The sequence below is a fragment of the Phyllobates terribilis genome, unplaced genomic scaffold (assembly GCF_046119375.1).
Source record: "Phyllobates terribilis strain yellow unplaced genomic scaffold, ASM4611937v1 Scaffold_15__1_contigs__length_34870131, whole genome shotgun sequence".
In the NCBI taxonomy this organism is placed as follows: domain Eukaryota; kingdom Metazoa; phylum Chordata; class Amphibia; order Anura; family Dendrobatidae; genus Phyllobates; species Phyllobates terribilis.
Window position 1 is genome coordinate 13433913 of NW_027362775.1, and position 23423 is coordinate 13457335.

Here is a 23423-nt window from a genome sequence, read left to right on the forward strand (position 1 = left end):
GCTGAAAACGACTAAATATCAAGGACTCAGTGGGCGAATCGCTCTGGAACTGAAATCGGAACGCTCACTGACATTTTCCCTATCTGAAAGTCTGATAAACGCCGGAAAAATGACTAAGTCCAAAAAAAAATTTTTTAAACTTTTTTCAATTTTACCCCTGTGGGATATATATTCTACCCACACACATTTGGAACTCTCCTGGGGTACCCTCACACATATTATTCCCTCATTTAGTGGATATTTTCCCAAAAAGTGAAATTTTCAAAAATCCAGAAAATTGCCTGAAAACGACGAAATATCAAGGACTCATCCAGAGAATCGTTCTGGAACTGAAATCGGAACGCTTGCTGACATTTCCCCTATCTGAAAGTCTGATAAACACCGGAAAAATTACTAAGTTCAAAAAAAAAAAATTTTTTCAACTTTTTTCAATTTTACCCCCGTGGGATATATTTTCTACCCACACACATTTGGAACTCTCCTGGGGTACCCTCACACATATTATTCCCTCATTTAGTGGATATTTTCACAAAAAAGTGAAATTTTCAAAAATCCAAAATATTGGCTGAAAACGACTAAATATCATGGACTCATTGGGCGAATCGCTCTGTTACTGAAATCGGAACGCTCACTGTCATTTGCCTTATCTGAAAGTCTGATAAAATGACTAAGTCCAAAAAAATATTTTTTAAACTTTTTTCAATTTTACCCCCGTGGGATATATATTCTACCCACACACATTTGGAACTCTCCTGGGGTACCCTCAATATTATTCCCTCATTTAGTGGATATTTTCACAAAAAAGTGAAATTTTCAAAAATCCAGAAAATTGGCTGAAAAGGACTAAATATCAAGGACTCATTGGGCGAATCGCTCTGGAACTGAAAACGGAATGCTCACTGACATTTGCCCTATCTGAAAGTCTGATAAACGCCGGAAAAATGACTAAGTCCAAAAAAAAAATTTTTCACCTTTTTCCAATTTTACCCCCGTGGGATTTTTATTCTACCCACACACATTTGGAACTCTCCTGGGGTACCCTCACACATATTATTCCCTCATTTAGTGGATATTTTCACAAAAAAGTGAAATTTTCAAAAATCCAGAAAATTGGCTGAAAGGGACTAAATATCAAGGACTCATTGGGCGAATCGCTCTGGAACTAAAAACGGAATGCTCACTGACATTTGCCCTATCTGAAAGTCTGATAAACGCCGGAAAAATGACTAAGTCCAAAAAAAAATTTTTTCACCTTTTTTCAATTTTACCCCCGTGGGATTTTTATTCTACCCACACACATTTGGAACTCTCCTGGGGTGCCCTCACACATATTATTCCCTCATTTAGTGGATATTTTCCCAAAAAGTGAAATTTTCAAAAATTCTGAAAATTGCCTGAAAATGACGAAATATCAAGGACTCATCCGGCGAATCGCTCTGGAACTGAAATCGGAACGCTCACTGACATTTCCCCTATCTGAAAGTGTGATAAACTCCGGAAAAATGAATAAGATCAAAAAAAAATTTTTTTCAACTTTTTTCAATTTTACCCCCGTGGGATATATATTCTACCCACACACATTTGGAACTCTCCTGGGGTACCCTCACACATATTATTCCCTCATTTAGTGGATATTTTCACAAAAAAGTGAAATTTTCAAAAATCCAAAATATTGGCTGAAAACAACTAAATATCAAGGACTCATTGGGCGAATCGCTCTGGAACTGAAATCTGAATGCTCACTGACATATGCTCTATCTGAAAGTCTGAAAAAATGACTAAGTCCAAAAAAAATATTTTTCACCTTTTTTCAATTTTACCCCCGTGGGATATATATTCTACCCACGCACATTTGGAACTCTCCTGGGGTACCCTCACACATATTATTCCCTCATTTAGTGGATATTTTCACAAAAAAGTGAAATTTTAAAAAATTCAGAAAATTGCCTGAAAATGACGAAATATCAAAGACTCATCCGGAGAATCGTTCCTGAACTGAAATCGGAACGCTCGCTGACATTTCCCCTATCTTAAAGTCTGATAAACACCGGAAAAATTACTAAGTTAAAAAAAAAAACATTTTTCAACTTTTTTCAATTTTACCCCCGAGGGATATATATTCTACCCACACACATTTGGAACTCTCCTGGGGTACCCTCACACATATTATTCCCTCATTTAGTGGATATTTTCACAAAAAAGTGAAATTTTCAAAAATCCAAAATATTGGCTGAAAACAACTAAATATCAAGGACTCATTGGGCGAATCGCTCTGGAACTGAAATCGGAATGCTCACTGACATATGCCCTATCTGAAAGTCTGATAAAAGCCGGAAAAATGACTAAGTCCAAAAAAAAAAATTTTCACCTTTTTTGTATTTTACCCCCATGGGATATTTATTCTACCCACACACATTTGGAACTCTCCTGGGGTACCCTCACACATATTATTCCCTCATTTAGTGGATATTTTCACAAAAAAGTGAAATTTTCAAAAATCCCGAAAATTGGCTGAAAACGACTAAATATCAAGGACTCATTGGGCGAAGCGCTCTGGAACTGAAATCGGAACGCTCACTGACATTTCCCCTATCTGAAATTCAGATAAACGCTGGAAAAATGACTAAGTCCAAAAAAAAAATTTTTCACCTTTTTTCAATTTTACCCCCGTGGGATATTTATTCTACCCACACACATTTGGAACTGTCCTGGGGTATCCTCACACATATTATTACCTCATTTAGTGGATATTTTCACAAAAAAGGGAAATTTTCAAAAATTCTGAAAATTGCCTGAAAACGACTAAATATCAAGGACTCATCCGGCGAATCGCTCTGGAACTGAAATCGGAACGCTCACTGGCATTTCCCCTATCTGAAAGTGTGATAAACTCCGGAAAAATGAATAAGATCAAAAAAAATTTTTTTTCAACTTTTTTCAATTTTACCCCCGTGGGATATATATTCTACCCACACACATTTGGAACTCTCCTGGGGTACCCTCACACATATTATTCCCTCATTTAGTGGATATTTTCACAAAAAAGTGAAATTTTCATAAATCCAGAAAATTGGCTGAAAACGACTAAATATCAAGGACTCATTGGGTGAATCGCTCTGGAACTGAAATCTGAATGCTCACTGACATATGCCCTATCTGAAAGTCTGATAAACTCCGGAAAAATGACTAAGTCCAAAAATATTTTTTTTAAATTTTACCCCCGTGGGATATATATTCTAAACACACACATTTGGAACTCTCCTGGGGTACCCTCACACATATTATTCCCTCATTTAGTGGATATTTCCACAAAAAAGTGAAATTTTCATAAATCCAGAAAATTGGCTGAAAACGACTAAATATCAAGGACTCATTGGGTGAATCGCTCTGGAACTGAAATCGGAACGCTCACTGACATTTGCCCTATCTGAAAGTCTGAAAAACGTCGGAAAAATGACTAAGTCCAAAAAAAAAAATTTTCAATTTTACCCCCGTGGGATATATATTCTACCCACACACATTTGGAACTCTCCTGGGGTACCCTCACACATATTATTCCCTCATTTAGTGGATATTTTCACAAAAAATTTAAATTTAGAAAAATTCAGAAAATTGCCTGAAAACGACAAAATATCAAGGACTCATACGGTGAATCGCTCTGGAACTGAAATCGAAACGCTCACTGACATTTCCCCTATCTGAAAGTCTGATAAACGCCGGAAAAATGACTAATTCCAAAAAAAAATTTTTTTCAACTTTTTCAATTTTACCCCCGTGGGATATATATTCTACCCACACACATTTGGAACTCTCCTGGGGTACCCTCACACATATTATTCCTTCATTTAGTGGATATTATCACAAAAAAGTGAAATTTTCAAAAATCCAGAAAATTGTCTGAAAACTACTAAATATCAAGGACTCATTGGGCGAATCGCTCTGGAACTGAAATTGGAACGCTCACTGACATTTCCCCTATCTGAAAGTCTGAGAAACACCGGAAAAATGACTAAGTCCAAAAAAAAAATTGTTTTCAATTTTTTTCAATTTTACCCCCGTGGGATATATATTCTACCCACACACATTTGGAACTCTCCTGGGGTACCCTCACACATATTATTCCCTCATTTAGTGGATATTTTCACAAAAAAGTGAAATTTTCAAAAATCCAGAAAATTGGCTGAAAACGACTAAATATCAAGGTCTCATTGGGCGAATCGCTATGGAAATGAAATCGGAATGCTCACTGACATTTGCCCTATCTGAAAGTCTGATAAACGCCGGAAAAATTACTAAGTCCAAAAAAAAAACTTTTCACCTTTTTTCAATTTTACCCCCGTGGGATATTTATTCTACCCACACACATTTGGAACTCTCCTGGGGTACCCTCACACATATTATTCCCTCATTTAGTGGATATTTTCACAAAAAATTGAAATTTAGAAAAATTCAGAAAATTGCCTGAAAACGACAAAATATCAAGGACTCATACGGTGAATCGCTCTGGAACTGAAATCGAAACGCTCACTGACATTTCCCCTATCTGAAAGTCTGATAAACGCCGGAAAAATGACTAAGTCCAAAAAAAATTTTTTTTCAACTTTTTCAATTTTACCCCCGTGGGATATATATTCTACCCACACACATTTGGAACTCTCCTGGGGTACCCTCACACATATTATTCCTTCATTTAGTGGATATTTTCACAAAAAAGTGAAATTTTCAAAAATCCAGAAAATTGGCTGAAAACTACTAAATATCAAGGACTCATTGGGCGAATCGCTCTGGAACTGAAATTGGAACGCTCACTGACATTTGCCCTATCTGAAAGTCTGATAAACGCCGGAAAAATTACTAAGTCCAAAAAAAAAATTTTTCACCTTTTTTCAATTTTACCCCCGTGGGATATTTATTCTACCCACACACATTTGGAACTCTCCTGGGGTACCCTCACACATATTATTCCCTCATTTAGTGGATATTTTCACAAAAAAGTGAAATTTTCAAAAATTCTGAAAATTGCCTGAAAATGACGAAATATCAAGGACTCATTGGGCGAATCGCACTGGAACTGAAATCGGAATGCTCACTGACATTTGCCCTATCTGAAAGTCTGCTTAACGCCGGAAAAATGACTAAGTAAAAAAAAAATGTTTTCAACTTTTTTAAATTTTACCCCCGTTGGATATATACTCCATCCACACACATTTGGAACTCTCCTGGGGTACCCTCACACATATTATTCCCTCATTTAGTGGATATTTTCACAAAAAAAGTGAAATTTTCACAAATCGAAAATATTGGCTGAAAACGACTAAATATCAAGGACTCATTGGGCGAATCGCTCTGGAACTGAAATCGGAACGCTCACTGACATTTGCCCTATCTGAAAGTCTGATAAACGCCGGAAAAATGACAGTCCAAAAAAATAAAATTTTTAAACTTTTTTCAATTTTACCTCTGTGGGATATATATTCTACCCACACACATTTGGAACTCTCCTGGGGTACACTCACACATATTATTCCCTCATTTAGTGGATATTTTCACAAAAAAGTGAAATTTTCACAAATCGAAAATATTGGCTGAAAACGACTAAATATCAAGGACTCATTGGGCGAATCGCTCTGGAACTGAAATCGGAACACTCCCTGACATTTCCCCTATCTGAAAGTCTGATAAAATGACAAAGTCTTAAAAAAAAAAATTTTCAACTTTTTTCAATTTTACCCCCGTGGGATATATATTCTACCCACACACATTTGGAACTCTCCTGGGGTACCCTCACACATGTTATTCCCTCATTTTGTGGATATTTTCACAAAAAAATGAAATTTTCAAAAATCCAGAAAATTGGCTGAAAATGACTAAATATCAAGGACTCATTGGGCGAATCACTCTGGAACTGAAATTGGAATGCTCACTGACATTTGCCCTATCTGAAAGTCTGATAAACGCCGGAAAAATGACAGTCCAAAAAAAATAAATTTTTCAACTTTTTTCAATTTTACCCCCGTGGGATATATATTCCACCCACACACATTTGGAACTCTCCTGGGGTACCCTCACACATATTATTCCCTCATTTAGTGGATATTTTGACAAAAAAGTGAAATTTTCAAAAATCCAGAAAATTGGCTGAAAACGACTAAATATCAAGGACCCATTGGGCGAATCGCTCTGGAACTGAAATCGGAATGCTCACTGACAGTTGCCCTATCTGAAAGTCTGCTAAACGCCGGAAAAATGACTAAATAAAAAAAAAATGTTTTCAACTTTTTTAAATTTTACCCCCGTTGGATATATATTCTATCCACACACATTTGGAACTCTCCTGGGGTACCCTCACACATATTATTCCCTCATTTAGTGGATATTTTCACAAAAAAGTGAAATTTTCACAAATCGAAAATATTGGCTGAAAACGACTAAATATCAAGGACTCATTGGGCGAATCGCTCTGGAACTGAAATCGGAACGCTCACTGACATTTGCCCTATCTGAAAGTCTGATAAACGCCGGAAAAATGACAGTCCAAAAAAATAAAATTTTTAAACTTTTTTCAATTTTACCTCTGTGGGATATATATTCTACCCACACACATTTGGAACTCTCCTGGGGTACCCTCACACATATTACTCCCTCATTTAGTGGATATTTTCACAAAAAAGTGAAATTTTCACAAATCGAAAATATTGGCTGAAAACGACTAAATATCAAGGACTCATTGGGCGAATCGCTCTGGAACTGAAATCAGAACACTCCCTGACATTTCCCCTATCTGAAAGTCTGATAAAATGACAAAGTCTTAAAAAAAAAAATTTTCAACTTTTTTCAATTTTACCCCCGTGGGATATATATTCTACCTACACACATTTGGAACTCTCCTGGGGTACCCTCACACATGTTATTCCCTCATTTTGTGGATATTTTCACAAAAAAAGTGAAATTTTCAAAAATCCAGAAAATTGGCTGAAAATGACTAAATATCAAGGACTCATTGGGCGAATCACTCTGGAACTGAAATTGGAATGCTCACTGACATTTGCCCTATCTGAAAGTCTGATAAACGCCGGAAAAATGACAGTCCAAAAAAAATAAATTTTTCAACTTTTTACAATTTTACCCCCATGGGATATATATTCTACCCACACACATTTGGAACTCTCCTGGGGTACCCTCACACATATTATTCCCTCATTTAGTGGATATTTTCACAAAAAAGCGAAATTTTCAAAAATCCAGAAAATTGGCTGAAAACAAGTAAATATCAAGGACTCATTGGGCGAATCGCTCTGGAACTGAATTCGAAACACTCACTGACATTACCCCTATCTGAAAGTCTGATAAACACCGGAAAAATGACTAAGTCCAAAAAAAAAAAATTTTCAACTTTTTTCAATTTTACCCCCGTGGGATATATATTCTACCCACACACATTTGGAACTCTCCTGGGGTACCCTCACACATATTATTCCCTCATTTAGTGGATATTTTCACAAAAAAGTGAAATTTTCAAAAATCCTAAATATTGGCTGAAAACGATTAAATATCAAGGACTCATTGGGTGAATCGCTCTGGAACTGAAATCGGAACGCTCACTGACATTTGCCCTATCTGAAAGTCTGATAAACGCCGGAAAAATGACTAAGTCCAAAAAAAAATTGTTTTCAACTTTTTTCAATTTTACCCCGTGGGATATATATTCTACCCAAACACATTTGGAATTCTCCTGGGGTACCCTTACACATATTGTTCCCTCATTTAGTGGATATTTTCACAAAAAAGTGAAACTTTCAAAAATCCAAAATATTGGCTGAAAACGACTAAATATCAAGGACTCATTGGGCGAATCGCTCTGGAACTGAAATCGGAATGCTCACTGACATTTGACCTACAGTCATATGAAAAAGTTTGGGCACCCCTATTAATCTTAAGCTTAATGTTCTATAAAAATTGGTGTTTTTGCAACAGCTATTTCAGTTTGATATATGTAATAACTGTTGGATACAGTAATGTTTCTGCCTTGAAATGAGGTTCATTGTACTAACAGAAAATGTGCAATCTGCATTCAAACAAAATTTGACAGGTGCATAAGTATGGGCACCTCACCAGAAAAGTGACATTAATAGTTAGTAGATCCTCCTTTTGCAAAAATAACAGCCTCTAGTCGCTTCCTGTAGCTTTTAATGAGTTCCTGGATCCTGGATGAAGGTATTTTTGACCATTCCTCTTTACAAAACAATTCCAGTTCAGTTAAGTTTGATGGTCGCCGAGCATAGACAGCCCTCTTCAAATGATCCCACAGATGTTCAATGATATTCAGGTCTGGGGACTGGGATGGCCATTCCAGAACATTGTAGTTGTTCCTCTGCATGAATGCCTGAGTAGATTTGGAGCGGTGTTTTGGATCATTGTCTTGCTGAAAGATCCATCCACTTTGTAACTTCAACTTTATCACTGATTCTTGAACACTATTGTCAAGAATCTGCTGATACTGAGTGGAATCCATGCGTCCCTCAACTTTAACAAGATTCCCAGTGCCAGCATTGACCACACAGCCCCAAAGCATGATGGAACCTCCACCAAATTTTACTGTGGGTAGCAAGTGTTTTTCTTGGAATGCTGTGTTTTTTTGCTACCATGCATAACGCCTTTTTGTATGACCAAATAACTCAATCTTGATTTCATCAGTCCACAGGACCTTCTTCCAAAAAGAAATTGGCTTCTCCAAATGTGCTTTTGCATACCTCAGCCAACTCTGTTTGTGGCGTGCTTGCAGAAACGGCTTCTTTCGCATCACTCTCCCATACAGCTTCTCCTTGTGCAAAGTGCCTTGTATAGTTGACCGATGCACAGTGACACCATCTGCAGCAAGTTGATGCTGCAGCTCTCTGGAGGTGGTCTGAGGATTGTCCTTGACTGATCTCACCATTCTTCTTCTCTGCCTTTCTGATGTTTTTCTTGGCCTGCCACTTCTGGCCTTAACAAGAACTGTCCCTGTGTTCTTCCATTTCCTTACTATGTTCCTCACAGTGGAAACTGACAGGTTAAATCTCTGAGACAGCTTTTTGTATGCTTCCCCTGAACAACTATGTTGAATAATCTTTGTTTTCAGATCATTTGACAGTTGTTTTGAGGAGCACATGATGCCACTCTTCAGAGGAGATTCAAACAGGAGAACAACTTGCAAGTGGCCACTTTAAGTAGCTTTTCTCATGATTGCATCCACCTGGCTATAAAGTTCAAAGCTCCATGAGGTTACAAAACCAAAAAAAGTGCTTTAGTAAGTCAGTAAAAAGTAGGTAGGAGTATTTAAAACAAGAAAATGATAAGTGTGCCCATACTTATGCACCTATAAAATTTTGTTTGAATGCAGATTGCACATTTTCTGTTAGTACAATAAACCTCATTTCAAGGCAGAAACATTACTGTGTCCAACAGTTATTACATATATCAAACTGAAATAGCTGTTGCAAAAACACCAATTTTTATAAAACATTAAGCTTAAGATTAATAGGGGTGCCCAAACTTTTTCATATGACTGTATCTGAAAGTCTGATAAACGCCGGAAAAATGACTAAGTCCAAAAAAAAAAATGTTTTCAACTTTTTTCAATTTTACGCGCGTGGGATATATATTCTACCCACACACATTTGGAACTCTCCTGGGGTACCCTCACACATATTGTTCCCTCATTTAGTGGATATTTTCACAAAAAAGTGAAACTTTCAAAAATCCAAAATATTGGCTGAAAACGACTAAATATCAAGGACTCATTGGGCGAATCACTCTGGAACTGAAATCGGAACGCTCACTGACATTTGACCTATCTGAAAGTCTGATAAACGCCGGAAAAATGACAGTCCAAAAAAAATATTTTTTCAACTTTTTTCAATTTTACCACCGTGGGATATATATTCTACCCACACACATTTGGAACTCTCCTGGGGTACCCTCACACATATTATTCCCTCATTTAGTGGATATTGTCACAAAAAAGTGAAAATTTCAAAAATCCAGAAAATTGGCTGAAAACGACTAAATATCAAGGACTAATTGGGCGAATCGCTCTGGAACTGAAATCGGAACGCTCACAGACATTTCCCCTATCTGAAAGTTTGATAAACGCCGGAAAAATGACTAAGTCCAAAAATAAATTTTTTTCAACTTTTTTAAAATTTACCCCCGTGAGATATATATTCTACCCACACACATTTGGAACTCTCCTGGGGTACCCTCACACATATTATTCCCTCATTTAGTGGATATTTTCACAAAAAATTGAAATTTTCGAAAATTCTCTGAAAACGACTAAATATCAAGGACTCAGTGAGCCAATCACTCTGGAACTGAAATTGGAACGCTCACTGACATTTCCCCTATCTGAAAGTTTGATAAACGCCGGAAAAATGACTAAGTCCAAAAAAGAAATTTTTTTCAACTATTTTCAATTTTACCCCCGTGGGATATATATTCTACCCACACACATTTGTAACTCTCCTGGGGTACCCTCACACATATTATTCCCTCATTTAGTGGATATTTTCACAAAAATGTGAAATTTTCAAAAATCCAAAATATTGGCTGAAAAAGACTAAACATCAAGGACTCATTGGGCGAGTCGCTCTGGAACTGAAATCGGAGCGCTCACTGACATTTGACCTATCTGAAAGTCTGATAAACGCCGGAAAAATGACTAAGTCAAAAAAAAAAATGTTTTCAACTTTTTTCAATTTTACCCCCGTGGGATATATATTCTACATACACACATTTGGTACTCTCCTGGAGTACCCTCACACATATTATTCCCTCATTTAGTGGATATTGTCACAAAAAAGTGAAATTTTCAAAAATCCAGAAAATTGGCTGAAAATGACTAAATATCAAGGACTCATTGGGCGAATCGCTCTGGAACTGAAATCGGAATGCTCACTGACATTTGGCCTATCTGAAAGTCTGATAAACGCCAGAAAAATGACTAAGTAAAAAAAAAATTTTTTCAACTTTTTTCAATTTTACCCCCGTGGGATATATATTCTACCCACACACATTTGGAACTCTCCTGGGGTTCCCTCACACATATTATTCCCTCATTTAGTGGATATTTTCACAAAAATGTGAAATTTTCAAAAATTCAGAAAATTGCCTGAAAACGACGAAATATCAAGGACTCATCCGTTAAATCGCTCTGGAACTGAAATCGGAATGCTCACTGACATTTCCCCTATCTGAAAGTTTCATAAACGCCGGAAAAATGACTAAGACCAAAAAAAAATTTTTTTCAACTTTTTTCAATTTTACCCCCGTGGGATATATATACTACCCACACACATTTGGAACTCTCCTGGGGTACCCTCACACATATTATTCCCTCATTTAGTGGATATTTTCACAAAAAAGTGAAATTTTCAAAAATCCAGAAAATTGGCTGAAAACGACTAAATATCAAGGACTCATTGGGCGAATCGCTCTGGAACTGAAATTGGAACGCTCACTGACATTTCCGCTATCTGAAAGTCTGATAAACGCCGGAAAAATGACTAAGTCCAAAAAAAAAATGTTTTCAACTTTTTTCAATTTTACCCCGTGGGATATATATTCTACCCAAACACATTTGGAACTCTCCTGGGGTACCCTCACACATATTATTCCCTCATTTAGTGGATATTTTCACAAAAAAGTGAAACTTTCAAAAATCCAAAATATTGGCTGAAAACGACTAAATATCAAGGACTCATTGGGCGAATCGCTCTGGAACTGAAATTGGAATGCTCACTGACATTTGACCTATCTGAAAGTCTGATAAACGCCGGAAAAATGACTAAGTCCAAAAAAAAAAAATGTTTTCAACTTTTTTCAATTTTACCACCGTGGGATATATATTCTACCCACACACATTTGGAACTCTCCTGGGGATCCCTCACACATATCATTCCCTCATTTAGTGGATATTTTCACAAAAAAGTAAAATTTTACAAAATCCAGAAAATTGGCTGAAAACGACTAAATATCAAGGACTCATTGGGCGAATCACTCTGGAACTGAAATAGGAGCGCTCAATGACATTTGACCTATCTGAAAGTCTGATAAACGCCGGAAAACTGACTAAGTAAAAAAAAAAAAATGTTTTCAACTTTTTTCAATTTTACCCCCGTGGGATATATATTCTACCCACACACATTTTGCACTCTTCTGGGGTACCCTCACACATATTATTCCCTCATTTAGTGGATATTGTCACAAAAAAGTGAAATTTTCAAAAATCCAGAAAATTGGATGAAAACGACTAAATATCAAGGACTCATTTGGCGAATCGCTCTGGAACTGAAATCGGAACACTCACTGACTTTTCCCCTATCTGAAAGTTTGATAAACGCCGGAAAAATGAATAAGTCCCAAAAAAAAAATTTTTTCACCTTTTTTCAATTTTACCCCCGTGGGATATATATTCTACCCACACACATTTGGAACTCTCTTGGGGTACCCTAACATATTATTCCCTCATTTAGTGGATATTTTCACAAAAATGTGAAATTTTCAAAAATCCTAAATATTGGCTGAAAATGACTAAATATCAAGGACTCATTGGACGAATCGCTTTGGAAGTGAAATCGGTACACTCACTGACATTTGACCTATCTGAAAGTCTGATAAACGCCGAAAAAATGACTAAGTCCAAAAAAAAAATGTTTTCACCTTTTTTCAATTTTACCCCCGTGGGATATATATTCTACCCACACACATTTGGAACTCTCCTGGGGTACCCTCACACATATTATTCCCTCATTTAGTGGATATTTTCACAAAAATGTGAAATTTTCAAAAATCCAAAATATTGCCGGAAAACGACTAAATATTAAGGACACATTGGGCGAATCGCTCTGGAACTGAAATCGGAGCGCTCACTGACTTTTGACCTATCTGAAAGTCTGATAAACGCCGGAAAAATGACTAAGTCAAAAAAAAAAAATGTTTTCAACTTTTTTCAATTTTACCCCCGTGGGATATATATTCTACCCACACACATTTGAAATTCTCCTGGGGTAACCTCACACACATTATTCCCTCATTTAGTGGATATTTTCGCAAAACAGTGAAATTTTCACAAATCCAGAAAATTGGCTGAAAATGACTAAATATCAAGGACTCATTGGACGAATCGCTCTGGAAGTGAAATCGGAACACTCACTGACATTTTCCCTATCTGAAAGTCTGATAAACGCCGGAAAAATGACAGTCCAAAAAAAAAAAATTTTTCAACTTTTATCAATTTTACCCCCGTGGGATATATATTCTACCCACACACATTTGGAACTCTCCTGGAGTACCCTCACACATATTATTCCCTCATTTAGTGGATATTTTCACAAAAAAGTGAAATTTTTAAAAATCCAGAAAATTGGCTGAAAACGACTAAATATCAAGGACTCATTGGGTTAATCGCTCTGGAACTGAAATCGGAATGCTCACTGACATTTGCCCTATTTGAAAGTCTGATAAACGCCGGAAAAATGACTAAGTCCAAAAAAAAATTTTTTTCAACTTTTTTCAATTTTACGCGCGGGGGATATATATTCTACCCCAACACATTTGAAACTCTCCTGGGGTAGCCTCACACATATTATTCCCTCATTTAGTGGATATTTTCACAAAAAAGTGAAATTTTCAAAAATCTAAAATATTGGCTGAAAACAACTAAATATCAACGACTCATTGGGTGAATCGCTCTGGAACTGAAATCGGAATGCTCACTGACATTTGACCTATCTGAAAGTCTGATAAACGCCGGAAAAATGACTAAGTCCAAAAAAAATTTTTTTTCAATTTTACCACCGTGGGATATATATTCTACCCACACACATTTGGAACTCTCCTGGGGTACCCTCACACATATTATTCCCTCATTTAGTGGATATTTTCTCAAAAAAGTGAAATTTTTAAAAATCCAGAAAATTGGCTGAAAACGACTAAATATCAAGGACTCATTGGGTTAATCGCTCTGGAACTGAAATCGGAACGCTCACTGACATTTGCCCTATCTGAAAGTCTGATAAACGCCGGAAAAATGACTAACACCAAAAAAAAATTTTTTAAACTTTTTTCAATTTTACCCCCGTGGGATATATATTCCACCCACACAAATTTGGAACTCTCCTGGGGTACCCTCACACATATTATTCCCTCATTTAGTGGATATTTTCACAAAAAAGTGAAATTTTTAAAAATCCAGAAAATTGGCTGAAAACGACTAAATATCAAGGACTCATTGGGTTAATCGCTCTGGAACTGAAATCGGAATGCTCACTGACATTTGCCCTATTTGAAAGTCTGATAAACGCCGGAAAAATGACTAAGTCCAAAAAAAAATTTTTTAAACTTTTTTCAATTTTACCCCCGTGGGATATATATTCCACCCACACACATTTGGAACTCTCCTGGGGTACCCTCACACATATTATTCCCTCATTTAGTGGATATTTTCACAAAAAAGTGAAATTTTCAAAAATCCAGAAAATTGGCTGAAAACGACTAAATATCATGGACTCATTGGGTTAATCGCTCTGGAACTGAAATCGGAATGCTCACTGACATTTGCCCTATCTGAAAGTCTGATAAACGCCGGAAAAATGACTAAGTCCAAAAAAAAAAATGTTTTCAACTTTTTTCAATTTTACCCCCGTGGGATATATATTCTACCCACACACATTTGGAACTCTCCTGGGGTACCCTCACACATATTATTCCCTCATTTGGTGGATATTTTCACAAAAAAGTGAAATTTTCAAAAATCCAGAAAATTGGCTGAAAACGACTAAATATCAAGGACTCATTGAGCTAATCGCTCTGGAACTGAAATTGGAACGCTCACTGATATTTAACCTATCTGAAAGTCTGATAAACGCCGGAAAAATGACTAAGACCAAAAAAAATTTTTTTAAACTTTTTTCAGTTTTACCCCCGTGGGATATATATTCTACCCACACACATTTGGAACTCTCCTGGGGTACCCTCACACATATTATTCCCTCATTTAGTGGGTATTTTCAGAAAAAAGTGAAATATTCAAAAATCCAAAATATTGGCTGAAAACGACTAAATATCAAGGACTCACCCAGCAAATCGCTCTGGAACTGAAATCGGAACGCTCACTGACATTTCCCCTATCTGAAAGTCTGATAAACGCCGGAAAAGTGACTAAGTCCAAAAAAAAATTGTTTTCAACTTTTTTCAATTGTACCCCGTGGGATATATATTCTACCCAAACACATTTGGAATTCTCCTAGGGTACCCTCACACATATTATTCCCTCATTTAGTGGACATTTTCACAAAAAAGTGAAATTTTCAAAAATCCAGAAAATTGGCTGAAAACGACTAAATATCAAGAACTCATTGGGCTAATCGCTCTGGAACTGAAATTGGAACGCTCACTGACATTTCCGCTATCTGAAAGTCTGATAAACGCCGGAAAAATGACTAAGTCCAAAAAAAAAAATGTTTTCAACTTTTTTCAATTTTACGCGCGTGGGATATATATTCTACCCACACACATTTGGAACTCTCCTGGGGTACCCTCACACATATTATTCCCTCATTTAGTGGATATTTTCACAAAAAAGTGAAATTTTCAAAAATCTAAAATATTGGCTGAAAACAACTAAATATCAAGGACTCATTGGGCGAATCGCTCTGGAGCTGAAATCGGAATGCTCACTGACATTTGACCTGTCTGAAAGTCTGATAAACGCCGGAAAAATGACTAAGACCAAAAAAATTTTTTTTTCAATTTTACCACCGTGGGATATATATTCTACCCACACACATTTGGAACTCTCCTGGGGCACTCTCACACATATTATTCCCCCATTTAGTGGATATTTTCACAAAAAAGTGAAATTTTCAAAAATCCAGAAAATTGGCTGAAAACGACTAAATATCAAGGTCTCATAGGGTTAATCGCTCTGGAACTGAAATCGTAATGCTCACTGACATTTGCCCTATCTGAAAGTCTGATAAACGCCGGAAAAATGACTAAGTCCAAAAAAAAAAATGTTTTCAACTTTTTTCAATTTTACCCCCGTGGGATATATATTCTACCCACACACATTTGGAACTCTCCTGGGGTACCCTCACACATATTATTCCCTCATTTAGTGGATATTTTCACAAAAAAGTGAAATTTTTAAAAATCCAGAAAATTGGCTGAAAACGACTAAATATCAAGGACTCATTGGGCGAATCGCTCTGGAACTGAAATCGGAATGCTCACTGACATTTGACCTATCTGAAAGTCTGATAAACGCCGGAAAAATGACTAAGTCCAAAAAAATTTTTTTTTCAATTTTACCACGATGGGATATATATTCTACCCACACACATTTGGAACTCTCCTGGGGTACCCTCACACATATTATTCCCTCATTTAGTGGATATTTTCACAAAAAAGGGAAATTTTCAAAAATCCAGAAAATTGGCTGAAAATGACTAAATATCATGGACTCATTGGGCTAATCGCTCTGGAACTGAAATCGGAACGCTCACTGACATTTGCCCTATCTGAAAGTCTGATAAACGCCGGAAAAATGACTAAGTTCAAAAAAAAAATTTTTTCAACTTTTTTCTATTTTACCCCCGTGGGATATATATTCTACCCACACACATTTGGAACTCCCCTGGGGTACCCTCACACATATTATTCCCTCATTTAGTGGATATTGTCACAAAAAAGTGAAATTTTCAAAAATCCAGAAAATTGGCTGAAAACGACTAAATATCAAGGACTCATTGGGTTAATCGCTCTGGAACTGAAATCGGAATGCTCACTGACATTTGCCCTATCTGAAACTCTGATAAACGCCAGAAAAATTACTAAGTACAAAAAAAAGATTTTTTTAACTTTTTTCAATTTTACCCCCGTGGGATATATATTCTACCCACACACATTTGGAACTCTCCTGGGGCACCCTCACACATATTATTCCCTCATTTAGTGGATATTGTCACAAAAAAGTGAAATTTTCAAAAATCCAGAAAATTGGTTGAAAACGACTAAATATCAAGGACTCATTGGGCGAATCGCTCTGGAACGGAAATCGGAACACTCACTGACATTTCCCCTATCTGAAAGTCTGATAAATGCCGGAAAAACGACTAAGACCAAAAAAATATTTTTTTTAACTTTTTTTAATTTTACGCGCGTGGGATATATATTCTACCCACACACATTTGGAACTCTCCTGGGGTACCCTTACAAATATTATTCCCTCATTTAGTGGATATTTTCATAAAAAAGTGAAATTTTAAAAAATCCAAAAAATTGTCTGAAAGCGACTAAATATCAAGGATTCATTGGGTTAATAGCTCTGGAACTGAAATCGGAATGCTCACTGACATTTGCCCTATCTGAAAGTCTGATAAACGCCGGAAAAATGACTAAGTCCAAGAAAAAAAATGTTTTAAACTTTTTTCAATTTTACGCGCGGGGGATATATATTCTACCCCCACACATTTGAAACTCTCCTGGGGTACCCTCATACATATTATTCCCTCATTTAGTGGATATTTTCACAACAAAGTGAAATTTTCAAAAATCTAAAATATTGGCTGAAAACAACTAAATATCAAGGACTCATTGGGCGAATCGCTCTGGAGCTGAAATCGGAATGCTCACTGACATTTGACCTGTCTGAAAGTCTGATAAACGCCGGAAAAATGACTAAGACCAAAAAAATTTTTTTTTCAATTTTACCACCGTGGGATATATATTCTACCCACACACATTTGGAACTCTCCTGGGGTACCCTCACACATATTATTCCCTCATTTAGTGGATATTTTCACAAAAAAGTGAAATTTTCAAATATCCAGAAAATTGGCTGAAAACGACTAAATATCATGGACTCATTGGGATAATCGCTCTGGAACTGAAATCGGAATGCTCACTGACATTTGCCCTATCTGAAACTCTGATAAACGCCAGAAAAATGACTAAGTCCAAAAAAAACATTTTTTCAACTTTTTTCAATTTTACCCCCGTGGGATATATATTCTACCCACACACATTTGGAACTCTCCTGGGGCACCCTCACACATATTATTCCCCCATTTAGTGGATATTTTCACAAAAAAGTGAAATTTTCAAAAATCCAGAAAATTGGCTGAAAACGACTAAATATCAAGGTCTCATAGGGTTAACCGCTCTGGAACTGAAATCGTAATGCTCACTGACATTTGCCCTATCTGAAAGTCTGATAAATGCCGGAAAAATGACTAAGTCCAAAAAAATTTTTTTTTCAATTTTACCACCGTGGGATATATATTCTACCCACACACATTTGGAACTCTCCTGGGGTACCCTCACACATATTATTCCCTCATTTAGTGGATATTTTCACAAAAAAGTGAAATTTTCAAAAATCCAGAAAATTGGCTGAAAACGACTAAATATCAAGGACTCATTGAGCTAATCGCTCTGGAACTGAAATTGGAACGCTCACTGATATTTAACCTATCTGAAAGTCTGATAAACGCCGGAAAAATGACTAAGACCAAAAAAAATTTTTTTAAACTTTTTTCAGTTTTACCCCCGTGGGATATATATTCTACCCACACACATTTGGAACTCTCCTGGGGTACCCTCACACATATTATTCCCTCATTTAGTGGGTATTTTCAGAAAAAAGTGAAATATTCAAAAATCCAAAATATTGGCTGAAAACGACTAAATATCAAGGACTCACCCAGCAAATCGCTCTGGAACTGAAATCGGAACGCTCACTGACATTTCCCCTATCTGAAAGTCTGATAAACGCCGGAAAAGTGACTAAGTCCAAAAAAAAATTGTTTTCAACTTTTTTCAATTGTACCCCGTGGGATATATATTCTACCCAAACACATTTGGAATTCTCCTAGGGTACCCTCACACATATTATTCCCTCATTTAGTGGACATTTTCACAAAAAAGTGAAATTTTCAAAAATCCAGAAAATTGGCTGAAAACGACTAAATATCAAGAACTCATTGGGCTAATCGCTCTGGAACTGAAATTGGAACGCTCACTGACATTTCCGCTATCTGAAAGTCTGATAAACGCCGGAAAAATGACTAAGTCCAAAAAAAAAAATGTTTTCAACTTTTTTCAATTTTACGCGCGTGGGATATATATTCTACCCACACACATTTGGAACTCTCCTGGGGTACCCTCACACATATTATTCCCTCATTTAGTGGATATTTTCACAAAAAAGTGAAATTTTCAAAAATCTAAAATATTGGCTGAAAACAACTAAATATCAAGGACTCATTGGGCGAATCGCTCTGGAGCTGAAATCGGAATGCTCACTGACATTTGACCTGTCTGAAAGTCTGATAAACGCCGGAAAAATGACTAAGACCAAAAAAATTTTTTTTTCAATTTTACCACCGTGGGATATATATTCTACCCACACACATTTGGAACTCTCCTGGGGTACCCTCACACATATTATTCCCTCATTTAGTGGATATTTTCACAAAAAAGTGAAATTTTCAAATATCCAGAAAATTGGCTGAAAACGACTAAATATCATGGACTCATTGGGATAATCGCTCTGGAACTGAAATCGGAATGCTCACTGACATTTGCCCTATCTGAAACTCTGATAAACGCCAGAAAAATGACTAAGTCCAAAAAAAACATTTTTTCAACTTTTTTCAATTTTACCCCCGTGGGATATATATTCTACCCACACACATTTGGAACTCTCCTGGGGCACCCTCACACATATTATTCCCCCATTTAGTGGATATTTTCACAAAAAAGTGAAATTTTCAAAAATCCAGAAAATTGGCTGAAAACGACTAAATATCAAGGTCTCATAGGGTTAATCGCTCTGGAACTGAAATCGTAATGCTCACTGACATTTGCCCTATCTGAAAGTCTGATAAACGCCGGAAAAATGACTAAGTCCAAAAAAAAAAATGTTTTCAACTTTTTTCAATTTTACCCCCGTGGGATATATATTCTACCCACACACATTTGGAACTCTCCTGGGGTACCCTCACACATATTATTCCCTCATTTAGTGGATATTTTCACAAAAAAGTGAAATTTTTAAAAATCCAGAAAATTGGCTGAAAACGACTAAATATCAAGGACTCATTGGGCGAATCGCTCTGGAACTGAAATCGGAATGCTCACTGACATTTGACCTATCTGAAAGTCTGATAAACGCCGGAAAAATGACTAAGTCCAAAAAAATTTTTTTTTCAATTTTACCACGATGGGATATATATTCTACCCACACACATTTGGAACTCTCCTGGGGTACCCTCACACATATTATTCCCTCATTTAGTGGATATTTTCACAAAAAAGTGAAATTTTCAAAAATCCAGAAAATTGGCTGAAAATGACTAAATATCATGGACTCATTGGGCTAATCGCTCTGGAACTGAAATCGGAACGCTCACTGACATTTCCCCTATCTGAAAGTCTGATAAACGCCGGAAAAGTGACTAAGTCCAAAAAAAAATTGTTTTCAACTTTTTTCAATTGTACCCCGTGGGATATATATTCTACCCAAACACATTTGGAATTCTCCTAGGGTACCCTCACACATATTATTCCCTCATTTAGTGGACATTTTCACAAAAAAGTGAAATTTTCAAAAATCCAGAAAATTGGCTGAAAACGACTAAATATCAAGAACTCATTGGGCTAATCGCTCTGGAACTGAAATTGGAACGCTCACTGACATTTCCGCTATCTGAAAGTCTGATAAACGCCGGAAAAATGACTAAGTCCAAAAAAAAAAATGTTTTCAACTTTTTTCAATTTTACGCGCGTGGGATATATATTCTACCCACACACATTTGGAACTCTCCTGGGGTACCCTCACACATATTATTCCCTCATTTAGTGGATATTTTCACAAAAAAGTGAAATTTTCAAAAATCTAAAATATTGGCTGAAAACAACTAAATATCAAGGACTCATTGGGCGAATCGCTCTGGAGCTGAAATCGGAATGCTCACTGACATTTGACCTGTCTGAAAGTCTGATAAACGCCGGAAAAATGACTAAGACCAAAAAAATTTTTTTTTCAATTTTACCACCGTGGGATATATATTCTACCCACACACATTTGGAACTCTCCTGGGGTACCCTCACACATATTATTCCCTCATTTAGTGGATATTTTCACAAAAAAGTGAAATTTTCAAATATCCAGAAAATTGGCTGAAAACGACTAAATATCATGGACTCATTGGGATAATCGCTCTGGAACTGAAATCGGAATGCTCACTGACATTTGCCCTATCTGAAACTCTGATAAACGCCAGAAAAATGACTAAGTCCAAAAAAAACATTTTTTCAACTTTTTTCAATTTTACCCCCGTGGGATATATATTCTACCCACACACATTTGGAACTCTCCTGGGGCACCCTCACACATATTATTCCCCCATTTAGTGGATATTTTCACAAAAAAGTGAAATTTTCAAAAATCCAGAAAATTGGCTGAAAACGACTAAATATCAAGGTCTCATAGGGTTAATCGCTCTGGAACTGAAATCGTAATGCTCACTGACATTTGCCCTATCTGAAAGTCTGATAAACGCCGGAAAAATGACTAAGTCCAAAAAAAAAAATGTTTTCAACTTTTTTCAATTTTACCCCCGTGGGATATATATTCTACCCACACACATTTGGAACTCTCCTGTGGTACCCTCACACATATTATTCCCTCATTTAGTGGATATTTTCACAAAAAAGTGAAATTTTTAAAAATCCAGAAAATTGGCTGAAAACGACTAAATATCAAGGACTCATTGGGCGAATCGCTCTGGAACTGAAATCGGAATGCTCACTGACATTTGACCTATCTGAAAGTCTGATAAACGCCGGAAAAATGACTAAGTCCAAAAAAATTTTTTTTTCAATTTTACCACGATGGGATATATATTCTACCCACACACATTTGGAACTCTCCTGGGGTACCCTCACACATATTATTCCCTCATTTAGTGGATATTTTCACAAAAAAGTGAAATTTTCAAAAATCCAGAAAATTGGCTGAAAATGACTAAATATCATGGACTCATTGGGCTAATCGCTCTGGAACTGAAATCGGAACGCTCACTGACATTTGCCCTATCTGAAAGTCTGATAAACGCCGGAAAAATGACTAAGTTCAAAAAAAAAATTTTTTCAACTTTTTTCTATTTTACCCCCGTGGGATATATATTCTACCCACACACATTTGGAACTCCCCTGGGGTACCCTCACACATATTATTCCCTCATTTAGTGGATATTGTCACAAAAAAGTGAAATTTTCAAAAATCCAGAAAATTGGCTGAAAACGACTAAATATCAAGGACTCATTGGGTTAATCGCTCTGGAACTGAAATCGGAATGCTCACTGACATTTGCCCTATCTGAAACTCTGATAAACGCCAGAAAAATTACTAAGTACAAAAAAAAGATTTTTTCAACTTTTTTCAATTTTACCCCCGTGGGATATATATTCTACCCACACACATTTGGAACTCTCCTGGGGCACCCTCACACATATTATTCCCTCATTTAGTGGATATTGTCACAAAAAAGTGAAATTTTCAAAAATCCAGAAAATTGGTTGAAAACGACTAAATATCAAGGACTCATTGGGCGAATCGCTCTGGAACGGAAATCGGAATGCTCACTGACATTTCCCCTATCTGAAAGTCTGATAAATGCCGGAAAAACGACTAAGACCAAAAAAATATTTTTTTTAACTTTTTTTAATTTTACGCGCGTGGGATATATATTCTACCCACACACATTTGGAACTCTCCTGGGGTACCCTTACAAATATTATTCCCTCATTTAGTGGATATTTTCATAAAAAAGTGAAATTTTAAAAAATCAAAAAAATTGTCTGAAAGCGACTAAATATCAAGGATTCATTGGGTTAATAGCTCTGGAACTGAAATCGGAATGCTCACTGACATTTGCCCTATCTGAAAGTCTGATAAACGCCGGAAAAATGACTAAGTCCAAGAAAAAAAATGTTTTAAACTTTTTTCAATTTTACGCGCGGGGGATATATATTCTACCCCCACACATTTGAAACTCTCCTGGGGTACCCTCATACATATTATTCCCTCATTTAGTGGATATTTTCACAACAAAGTGAAATTTTCAAAAATCTAAAATATTGGCTGAAAACAACTAAATATCAAGGACTCATTGGGCGAATCGCTCTGGAGCTGAAATCGGAATGCTCACTGACATTTGACCTGTCTGAAAGTCTGATAAACGCCGGAAAAATGACTAAGACCAAAAAAATTTTTTTTTCAATTTTACCACCGTGGGATATATATTCTACCCACACACATTTGGAACTCTCCTGGGGTACCCTCACACATATTATTCCCTCATTTAGTGGATATTTTC